Source organism: Protopterus annectens, chromosome 8.part0 (genome assembly GCF_019279795.1).
Source record: "Protopterus annectens isolate FY-2018-M chromosome 8.part0, PAN1.0, whole genome shotgun sequence".
In the NCBI taxonomy this organism is placed as follows: domain Eukaryota; kingdom Metazoa; phylum Chordata; order Ceratodontiformes; family Protopteridae; genus Protopterus; species Protopterus annectens.
In genome coordinates this window covers 1219303023-1219314555 of record NC_056741.1, presented here as the reverse complement: position 1 = coordinate 1219314555, position 11533 = coordinate 1219303023, and the positions used below count along the sequence as shown (strand labels likewise).

Genomic DNA, 11533 nt, shown 5'->3' with positions numbered 1-11533 from the left:
AACGTATGCTAACACTGGTTGCAGTACTCTTGTTGGCAGTGAGTTGTAGTCCTCCCTCTAGAACTGACTAATTTTAAGCGAAGAATAGTCACAAAATATGAAATGTACAGCAGTCCCCAGTAAGCACAAATGTATCAACAGTAATATTTGATCTGAAGTAGTTAACTTCATTTGTTCATCAACCTGTGGGATCGGATCCGTATCGGATCCGAGCCGGCAATTTTAAACAGCTAAGATCCGAGCTATAAACTCCTCCCCCTTACCCATAATCCCCTGCCATCCCTCTCTGACCTCAGATCTCGTTTGCTGCGGTTGAATCAGCAGCTTAGAACGAGTTCCAGACGTGGGAGTTAGTCTAGTGAGGGAAAAAAATCCTTATCTACCCTTTTTGTCTTGTAGCTAAATTGCTGTTGTGTGTGTTGCTCCCTAGTTAGAATTTTTAGTTCTAAAATTTAACTGATCTTTAGTGTAGTTTAATTTCCTCCCCTCCCCCCGTGTGTGAAGGCGTGTGTTGGGCCTTGTGTTTTTTTAGTCAGACTGTCTGAGGCCCCAAAAACCTTCTTCTCTAAATGCACTGAGTGTGGCCATAAGCTATCCCCAGCGGATGGCCAACACTGTGTGTTATCTGCCTTGGGGTTGACCACCTCTCCTCAGGCTGCACTATTTGTGCAGCCTTCAACCCCAGGGCCCTAAAGGACAGGATGTCGAAGTTGATTCTGGCGGGACTTTTGCCCCCGGACTCTACTTCGTCCTCCTCTTCCTCCGTGGCAGTGCCTCCTTCCATCCCTGCTCCCCTGGCCGGGATTCGTCCTCCCACCTTAGGCCAGGAGGAGAGGGAAGCAAGGCGGGAGAGGAAAAGAGAGACATCAGAAGCAGTGGGCCGAGTCTTCCTCCTTGGCTCCGCCAGCTAAACAAGCAGCCTCTCCCAGGGCTTCCGGGCCTTCTCCTTCCCGGCTCCATTCACCTCGTGTCTCCCCGGAGCCGGAGGAGGAGACCCAGTCGCTTTCGAGGTCATAGAGGCGGCACTCCCGGCGGCCTCTTTTAGGTCCACCCAGGCTTGTCCGATGCAGATATGGACTGGATAATGCGTAGGTTCCTCCAGGCCCAGTTGCAGATGGGAGTGCTCCTGCTCCCCTCGGGGCTCAACCTTTTCACCCCGATTGCTCCTTCTCTGACCCACTTCCGGGGTTTGGAGCCTTCGGATCCGGGTTGCATAGGAGCCGGGGGAGGTTTGGTGCCGATAGTACCTCGTACCTTGGCTCTGACCGCACCCTCAAGTTTGTCAGGTCCCTTTTCGGATCCGAGCTTTCGGAGCTGAGCTTCGGATCCGGAGGTATCGGTGTTTGTTCGGCTCTGTCTCAGTCGGAGCATACTGGCCATTCAGATCCAATTGCTTCAGCGCCGGCTGCAGTCCACACATTTGATCCGAGGGGGCGGCTCTCGGATCCAAGAGAGAGCAGTTCTCCTTCGGCGTTCAATGTTGTGGAGAAGGGTATTGTCGAGGGATTAGAGGCCCCAGGCTCCTACGGTTCCATCCTGCATTCTCTCTGACGGGCCTACCTTCCATCACCCGGCCCCAGGGACAGCCTGCGCCTACGTCCCAGATGGTTCCCTTGGAGGAACAAGATGTTGGTGAGGCCTCTTTGGACAGCCCCCCCAAGGGAGGTTCCTCACAAATGTAAGTGCAAGAGGAGGCACTTGGACTCACCTGAGTCCTTGACGGAAGACACAGACTTAGAGGAAGGGGAAGGTTCCTCAAGGTCACCCCCCGAGGACGTCTCCTTCGAAGACATCATGGAAATGCTTCGAATTAGAGGGGGGTGGTCAGCCCAAAAACCTTCCTCTGATGAGTCTGTGTTTCTGGGGGCGTTTGACGCAGGCCCATCTACCTCTTGGGTGTCCCCTCCCGCTGATCCCCTGGTAGATCTGATTACTGCCAGGGCATGGAAGGAACCGGACACTGTGGAGCCCATTCCTAACAGACCAGATAGAATCCTCAGTCCTCCCACTGACTGTTTGGAGCAAGGGTGCTCCAGTAGATGCCATGTTGGTGGCGGCCACCATCACGAAGAAACTAGCCCCAGAGAGTTCCTCGGTCCACCCTCTTGACAAGGAGTCTCGGACGATGGACCGCCTGGGGAAGCAGATGTTCGCTTCAGCTACCTTCTCCGTAAGGTCGCTGAATTATATGGCACATGTGATACGACTCCAGCAGGATCTCATCAAGGAATACGCCGGGTCGTCCCCAGAGTCCATGTCTGCCGAGGATAAGAAGGTATTCTCAGCTCGAATGGCCACTCAAGTCTATTTCGAACACCTCTATGCGGCTCCTTTCCCATGCTACGGAAGGAGCCACTAGAGCTAGCAGAGCTGGGCATTGCCTTACGACGACATGCTTGGCTCCGCCTTTGTGATTTTGGGGAACCCTTCATGGCATCCTTTGCAAATGCCCCATGTGACGGTTCTTTGCTATTTGGCAAGACCGTCCGTGACATGCTGGTACAGAGCAAGAAAGACGGGAAGATGTTGGCTGCCATCAGAGTGCGCTTCTCTGCTCCTCAGAGGTCCTTTTCCAGGAACCAAAGGGGACAAAAGAAGATGTGGTTCCGGAAGTCTCAACAGTCCTGTTTCGCTCCGGACCCTTCATCCTTCAGAGGCAGAGGAGGGACAGGGTGGACGCCGGCCCAGATGCAGAGGGGGACAGAAGAATTTCGGGTCGAGAGAACCCTTTTCTGATCGGCTCGTGCAGCAGCCCTGAAGGGTTACCCGACTGTTCCACTCTGGAGGTAGTCGGGGGGTGCTTCTCGAGGCACCTAGCAGTTTGGGAGTCCATTACAACAGATCGCTGGGTGCTTCAAATCATATCCAAAGGTTACAAAATTCCCTTTCTGTATCCACCTCCCAGACCCTGGAGCCTCCCCGATATCCCACCCAAAGGCAGCAGCTGCAGAAATAAACCAGCTGCTAGAAAAAAGAGCGATCCAGCACATCCCCCGAGACCAATCTGGATCGGGCTTTTACTCTAGGTTCTTTCTGGTGCCAAAAAAGACGGAGGACTTTAGGCCAATCCTCGACCTGTCCTTTCTAAACCTGTCAGTGGCCAAAGAGAAGTTCCGGATGGTCACCATTCAATCCATTCTCCCACTCTTACAGGAGAACGACTGGATGTGCTCGATGGATCTCAAGGATGCGTACTACCACATTTTGATAGACATGCGATCCAGAAGGTTTCTCCACTTCCGGCTAGGAGCCAGCCACTACCAGTTCAGGGCCCTTCCCTTTGGTCTCACCACAGCCCCCAGGGTGTTCACCAAAGTTTTGGCAGTTGTAGCGGCCCACCTGAGACTCCAGGGAATACAGGTCTTCTCGTACCTGGACGACTGGCTCCTGACCGCCCCCACCAGGCATCTACTTTGTTCAGCCAGAAATTACTTCCTTCACTTGGCCTCCTGGCTGGGAATCGCAATCAACCTCAAGAAATCTTCCCTTCAACCAACCCAGATCTTAGACTTCATAGCAGCCAGGTTAGACACAAACCTATTGGAAGTCTTCTTAACTCCGGACCAGTTTCGAACTCTGAAGCTCCACGTACTGGCCCTTCTACAATCCTCGGCTCCTCCAGCGGAATTGGTTCTGAGGGCTTTAGGTTCCATGGCGGCAACAATCAATCTGCTACCTTTAGCGCGCTTGAACATGAGGATACTACAGTGGACCTTGCAGGTTCAATGGTCTGTCCTGCAACATCCACTGAGTTCACCCATTTCCCTCAGGAGGGTTTGCAGGAAATCCCTGCTCTGGTGGATCCAGTCCCTGGACCTCCAGAAAGGGTGTCCCTTTTCTATGTCCCCACCTCTAGCCACGGTGACCACAGATGCTACTTGCTTAGGGTGGGGGGGGGCACTGTATGGGCAGAACCATCCAAGGCACGTGGACCCATTCAGAGACCTTGTTGCATATCAATGTCCTAGAGATGAGAGCTGTGCTTTTGGCGTTGCAAGCACTCCAGGCCCTTCTCCCCTTAGGGACATTTGCATTTCAGACAGACATGTCAGTGGTCTGATATGTCAACAACAGGGGGGAACCGGATCCTACCCACTTTGTTGAAAGGCCATGAGAGTTTGGGAATGGGCGATCTCCACCAACCACTTTCTCATAGCGACGCACATTCCGGGTCGGTCGAACATTTTGGCAGACAGGCTGAGTCGAACCATCCTCTCACCGTACGAGTGGTCTCTGAACCCCAGAATAGCAAAGCAAATCTTTCTCAAGTGGGGTCAACCTTGCTGCGATCTCTTCGCGTCTCCTTCGAACGCAAAGTGCAGCGACTACTTCGCTCTAATTCCCCCACCAGGGGAATCCCCCAGAGACGCTCTGGTGCATGTTTGGCCATCCGGTCTACTTTATGCTTATCCCCCTCTTCCCCTAATGCTAAAATTCTTGCAGAAAGCCTGTCGGTTGGGGAGCAGAGTGATCCTCATAGCCCCATTCTGGCCTCGTCAAACGTGGTTCCCATGCCTATGTTCTCGTCTAGTGAATCCTCCATGAATTCTAGATGCCACCCCGGATCTGATCTCTCACCCACTAGGATTATCAACCCCGAATCTGGACAACCTCAAGCTCACAGCTTGGTTGTTCCAGTAATAGCTAGGATTCCCGGTATCTCGTCCTCTGTTAAGGCTATTTTAGTAGCCGCTCATAAACCTTCTATGAGAGAGGTTTATAACAACAAATGGAAACGCTTTACAATCTGGGTGGAGTATAGAAAATTGGACCCCTTTACAGCTCCGATACCAGCAGTTAGAATTTTTGTCAACTTTATTCGACCAAGGTGCTAGCTCTTCTACGGTCAAAGTCCAATTAGCTGTGATTTCCCATTATCTTGTGGGAAATGATCTCGGTCCTTTAGCCTCTTCCAAATTATGTAAGCCTTTCTTAAAAGGCACTTTCCTCTTAAGGCCTCCGGTTAAAGACGCAGTCCCTCCATGGGATTTAACCCTTGTTCTCCAGTCTCTGACGGCCCCTCCCTTTGAACCTGCAGCTTCGGTGGATCTAAAATATTTATCTTGGAAGACTGCCTTTCTCATTGCTGTCACTTCGGCTAGAAGGGTTTCGGAGCTTCAAGCCCTTTGCGCCAAACCTCCATACTTGGTCTTCCATAAAGATAGTTTCCCTCGGGACCAATCCCTCCTTTCTACCCAAAGTTGCTTCTGAGCCCAATATCAATCAGTCTATTAATTTACCAGTTTTCTTTCCAAATTATCAAAACAGGGGTGAATACAAACTACATTCTCTGGACTTACACAGGCAATTGAGATTCTACTTGCACAGGACCACTGAACATAGGAAATCTGAGCAACTCTTTGTATGCTTTGCTTAAATCCTCTTTGGGCAAACCAGTATCAAAAGTTGCATTGTCCAGATGGATTTCCCTTGTATACTTCTTGCATGTAAGAGTTCTGGCCGGCCTGAACCTGAAGGAGTCCACGCTCATTCTACCCGATCGATTTCCACTTCTGCTGCCTTTTGCTCCAGTGTGTCCTTGGATGACATTTGTTCAGTAGCCACTTGGACTTCATCCCATACTTTCATTAACCATTACAAGTTGGATATAATTTCCAGAGGGAGAGCATCCCTCGGCTCTGCAGTGCTCCGGAATGTCCTTCCATGAGGACCCCAAGTTTGGGTAGCTGGGGACTCTGTCCCACAGGTTGATGAACAAATGAAGTTAACTACTTCAGATAAAGAAGTTATGTACTCACCATAACGTTCCATCTGAGTAGGTAAACTTCATTTGTCAGCAACCAACCCTCCCTCCATCCCCCTAACCTACAGTGCGTCCTAGAAGGATTCCTTGTCCTTTTTCTCCAGATAACACCAGGTTAGGATGTGCAGGTGATCCTTTGTTTTGTAATGTTCTGTGTTACTATAGCAAACTCGATCTGAGGTCAGAGAGGGATGGCCGGGGGATTATGGGTAAGGGGGAGGAGCTTGGAGCTCGGATCTTGGCTGTTTAAAGCTGCTGGCTCGGATCCGATATGGATCCGATCCCACAGGTTGCTGACAAATGAAGTTTACCTACTCAGATGGAACGTTATGGAGAGTACATAACTTCTTTTTCTTTGGTTACATCAGGATTCAGGAAGCCATTTTCTAGGAATTATTTTTTGTGCTGTATCAGTTATCACAATGTGACCTAAAACATGCACAAGTCACAGTTAATAAGGGTCAAACATATTTTTACTCGGGGAATGTTATGAAATACTTTACATTTTATTCATAAAATGAACAGTAATCCTAGAACACCTGAGATTCATTTTGGTGGTATAGTGGGAAGCAAAACCTGTGGTAATTGTTGAAATGGTTTTGTGCTTGAAACTTTAATCAACAAAAGTGTTTTTCAGATAAGATAATTAATAGGATGCAACACAGATTTAGGGTTTATTTAATGGTGTACTTTTGTGGTACTTTTAATGCGAGACAGATCAATAGAGGATAAGTGCACTTATGAGTGATCAATGTAAGAAAAGTAGGAGTGCTTTGTTTAAAAATACTGTCTGATGTCAATTTTCATTCTGTCCTCAACTGATGGGTTCGGATCTGTTCCCTTGGATCTGACTCGGATGTCATTAAAGCTCGTAGCAACCAAAAACACTCAAGCTTGTTCCTTACCCGTAATGCAGCATCCCCAATTACCTCAGATCTCATTTGCCACTTCAAAAGGAGTGGTTTTCCATCTTTCTCGAATGTTAGTAAGATAAGTGTTATGTTCTATTTTTTTCTTCAAAAACTTTTTATACTGCTATCCCTTACCTTCATTATAAATTTCCTGTTGTCTCTCGATCATACAATTTTTTTGTACCTCTTAGATAATATTGTTAGTGGTGGTGCTGCAGTAGTGTTGTCGCCTCACAGTAAAATGTTGTCCTGTTCGATTCTCAGCTAGAGCGTCTTCAGTGTGGAGACATGCGTGAATGGGCGTACCTTCGTTGAAGGTTGTGCGTCAAGGCTGGCAACTCGGCACGTAAAAATCTACTGCCAATTATTAGCGGATTGGAGTTGCTGTGGTGACCCTAACAGGGAAAAGCCAAAAGACACAACAACATCTTCTTTCCCTCTATGATGGTGTTGTAGTTTTGTTACTATTGTTGATATTTCTGTCTTTCTCATTTTCCCTACTTAATAAAAAAAAAATTATTTTCTGTCTTAGGATTTTGTTAATGATGGCAGATAAACTAGCATGTTTTAAAAAATGTACAAAGTGTGAGCACAAGCTGCCAATTTCTGATGCGCACACACTTTGTCTCTACTGTTTGGGTCTCCTCTATTTATGAAAGGATTGTTCAGTTTGTCATGGTTTTAATCTTCACGCATTGGTGGAATGCAAAAATAAGCTTATCCTAAAAAGTAGTCTTCCTTCTTCCTTTGGGGACACTATATTGGAGAGTTCTTCTTTCTCTAAATCAAAAACTTCTAAAATTAAAAAGCCATCTCCTACGCCATCTTTCTCCTCAGCTTAGGACTTCTAGAGGAAAAGATCTGATAAGGGCACGGTCTCGACCCCTAATCTGAAAAAGGCAAAACTTCAAAATTCTGCTAAAGAAAAATTATCGGATTGACGCCTCCTTAATCGGGTCCAATAAAGTCAAAGCACTCCGCTCCGATGCTGTCCAGATCTGACCTTCAGACTACCAGATTTTTACCCAGAACTAGGTACTCTCTTTTGCTTGATCGGGTTCCTGATGGGTACCTTCTCCGTTCCTAGAAAGACCCAGGTCTCTGTCCATGTACTCCTGTAAGGCTTCTTGAAGAGCAAATGAAGTGGAAAGACTGGTGAAGAAGATTCTCTTAGTGCAGAGCCAGAGTGATATCCCTCCGGCTCCTACCCCTCTGGGTCAGTAGCTCCACAAATCAACTACTCCCCCATTATAAATTCCTCCTCTGATTCTTGTAGCTTCAGAGTTTTTGGATCAGAGGATAACTTTTTCCTGGGATCCGAGATCATCTATGAGGGTTCTGGTCCCATTGGATCCAGAGTGTTCCCGCAACGGTTAGTCTACCTGTCAAATCCGAGGTGTTGCAGTCGAGACTGAAGCTGTCTGAGCAGCCTCTGCACTGGATAGCTCGGCTCCAGCTTCCACCTCGAGGGTTTTGCCCTTGGTGCAGGGAAGGCCTACCATTGAAGTTTGTCTTCTTGGATTGAACAGACTGTCTCCAAGCTGCTCTACCTTAGAGGCTGTGAAGAGAATATTTTGTGCCTTGACAGATACTTCCCCCTCGGATCGTAAATCATCTGGCATGATGTCTCCGTGCTCAGAGCTTCACCATCTCCTTCCACAGGGACAGCCAATACCAAAACCTCAAGCTCCCGTGCAGGGAATTGTAATCTCCTGTTCTGATAAGCTCCCCAAAACACCCCACTGAGGAGGTCCCTAAGAAGAGGATGTGCAAGAGGAAACACTTGGACTTCCTGGAGGAGTTCATAACTGAAGCCAGATTTCGATGAAGTTGAAGGGTCCCCATGATTGTCTCCTTTGAAGACATCCTAGAAGTCCTTAAGCAGAGAGGTGGTTGGACATCCAGCATCCCTACGTCTGAAGAATCTGCTCTCCTGGAGACCTTTGTTACTGGACCCTCTACCTCCTGGGTGACTCCACTTGCCAATGAACTCATTGATTTCACTGGAAGGACACTCCACAGAGCCCATTCCTTGCAGACCGTGTAAGATAATGGAACCACCTGCGATAAGACAGTTGTGGGGGAAAGTAGATGTTCATCGTGCATACAGCTGCAGTAATAACATATGGGTTCTCTGCCGTCAGGCGGTCCCTCAGTTGGCCGAATTCCAAAGTCTAGGTCCGGCGTCGGTTGTTGTCGCTTCCTTTCCTGACGTCAGCGAGGCATGAGTATACAAGACACAGCCAACGCCATTTCCTTCAGTCTTTTTTGCCGCACGGTTCCTGAAGCAGAAGCAGTTCGCAAGTGCCTGTCGGCCAGCTCCTGAATTTACGAAAAATTTGGAAACCGAAGTCTTCATTAAAGCTAAGTACCCCGTTGGGGAAACTTTTCTTGCCTCAGACCGATGTCAGAAAAAGCTAACAGTTGTATTTCTTGTGGGAAGCAAATACCGCATAAGGATTTCCATTCCCTTTGCATACCTTGTTTAGGCCCAGACCACGACGTCTCGGGCTGCCGCTTTTGTGCTACTTTCAATTAACGCACTATCAAGCGTCGGGCGGAGTTTGCCCAACATTTATTTGGTAAAGCATTTGATTATAAAATGTCGGAGACTCCGACTACAGTTTTGTCCAAAAAACGCAAGGACAAGGACTGACATGCGAGGTCCACGGTCTCCACCGACACCACGCCAAAACCGGCTCCACGTGGTCCGGTTCTCAGCGAGACGCCTATGCAGTCCCTGACTACCGACGACACTTCTTTGGCGGGGTCTTCTGTACCCGAGACCGCAGGTACCTCGGCCCATACCCAGACTACAACCACCGGAGCCACTGTGAGCGTTGTCTCCTAATGTGGACAGGTCCACTTCCACCCATGGTGTCTTTAGACCCTCATCTTCATTTTCCATTAAGGCCTTTACTAAATCCAAATCAGCCAGGCATCCCAAGAGGCCTGTTGCACAGGGCCCATCCACAGGCCCCATGCCTAAAAAACAGATGCTTAAAATGGCTGAGGATTTAATTACTCTTATCAGGGGTTCCCAACCCCCTCCTGACAAGAGGCCCAGAGTGGAGGAAGATTCTCCCTCTTCTGATCAGGGCTCCATTATTTCAGAACACTCTGATGTAGAGGAACACTCTTACTTCCCTTTTGAAGATTCTGATGCAGAGCAATCCATTCCTTCTGTATCTCCTGAGGATTATTCTTTTGGGGAAACCTTGCACACTTTGAGGGAACACTTCCATTGGGAAGGCCAAGACTTTTCTGATTCCAAGAAAAGACTGAGGGAATTTCTTTTGTTGCCTCAACACAGACCTCTGGCGATACCTCCTGTCTTGGATGTACTTTGTTTATTCGGAGGCTTGCCTTAACCCGGATTCTCTGCCTCCTGCCCCAGTCAAGCCTGATAGGTACTACAGAGTTCCTAACTCTCACCAATTTCTTTTCAAAATCCGTAATGCTGACCCTGAAACCATTTCTCAAGGTCCCAAGGGAATGAAGGCCTCTACTGCTAAGAATCCACTACCTTCCGAAAGAGAGTTAAGATCCTTAGAAAGGTGGGGAAAAAAGGTATATACCTCGGCCACCCTAGCCATGAGGGCATTAAATTGTCAGTTTCATATGCTTAAATATCAGCAGTTTCTGTTATCACAATTAAGAAATAAAATGTCTCAACCTGAACTACCAGATTTGAAGGAGTTGCAGGATATGATGCATAGTGCAGAACAAGTGGGTAAACACACTTTGCAATGTGGTTATGATGCCCTAGAGTCCTCAAGTAGAGCTGCTGTTACAGGATCAGTCATTCGTAGGCATGCATGGCTTAGTGAACAAATCTTGCCTGATCATGTGAAAGCTAAATTACTAGATGCTCCTTTACAAAAGGATGTGCTATTTGGTACTAATGCTGAGGAGATACTACGGAAAATGGAAGAAAAAGCCAAATCTATGCAAACTGTCAAAGCTTTTCTACAGGTTCAACCACCACGTTTTAGCAGAAATTGGCCTTCTAAAAACTGGTCCTTTCCAGCCACGGACAGGCCCCAAAGAGGTAGATATAGGTGCACAAGGGGCAGAGGGCAATCACAAGGATCATATAGAGGCAGGCAATGGCAAACTCCAGCACCAAGAGGTGGCAAAAACAATGCACAGCAATACAGGAAAGAAACCCAATGACTTCCTCCTTTCCATGCCAAGCAAGTCTCAGCTGGCAGCACCCTTGGGAGGAAAGCTGGCATTATTTACAAGAAATTGGCATATGGTCACAACAGACAAATGGATACTGGACGTTATAAACAGAGGCTACAGATTTCATTTTCACACTCTCCCAAAAATGAGAGGCATGCCAAACCTGCCACACAATCAAAGGGCAGAGGCTCAAATACAAATTTCAAAGCTCATGGTCATGAAAGCTATTCAAGAGGTACCTACGCACGAACAAGGTCAAGGTTTTTATTCCAGGCTATTTCTGGTACCAAGGAAAGGAACCGACTGGAGACCCATTTTGGACTTATCCATCCTAAACACATTCTTACTCGTACCAAAATTCAAGATGCTCACATTACAGCAGCTTCTTCCCATGCTGGGCAAGGAGTTTTGGCTGGTAACATTGGACCTCAAGGAGGCATACCTGCATGTCCCTATCAGACAAAGCTGCAGAAGATACCTCAGATTTCTTGCAGGTTCAATCCACTATCAATTCTCTGCATTGCTCTTTGGCTTTACTGTGCCCAGAGTATTCACGAAATGCCTGGCATCAGTAATTGCCTACTGCAGACTTCAAGGGATACAAATTTACCCTTATTTGGACGACTGCCTGATCCAAGCGGACAGCAAGCGCATACTTCTGGAATATCTG

At 47.9% G+C, this 11533-nt stretch overlaps 1 protein-coding gene across 1 annotated transcript in view; it reads left to right on the top strand.

Moving 5' to 3' along the window:
- The window catches only part of ADAR (adenosine deaminase RNA specific), a gene marked incomplete in the record, with an annotated part of 1768745 nt that overhangs the window by 377154 nt on the left and 1380058 nt on the right, over window positions 1–11533 (top strand).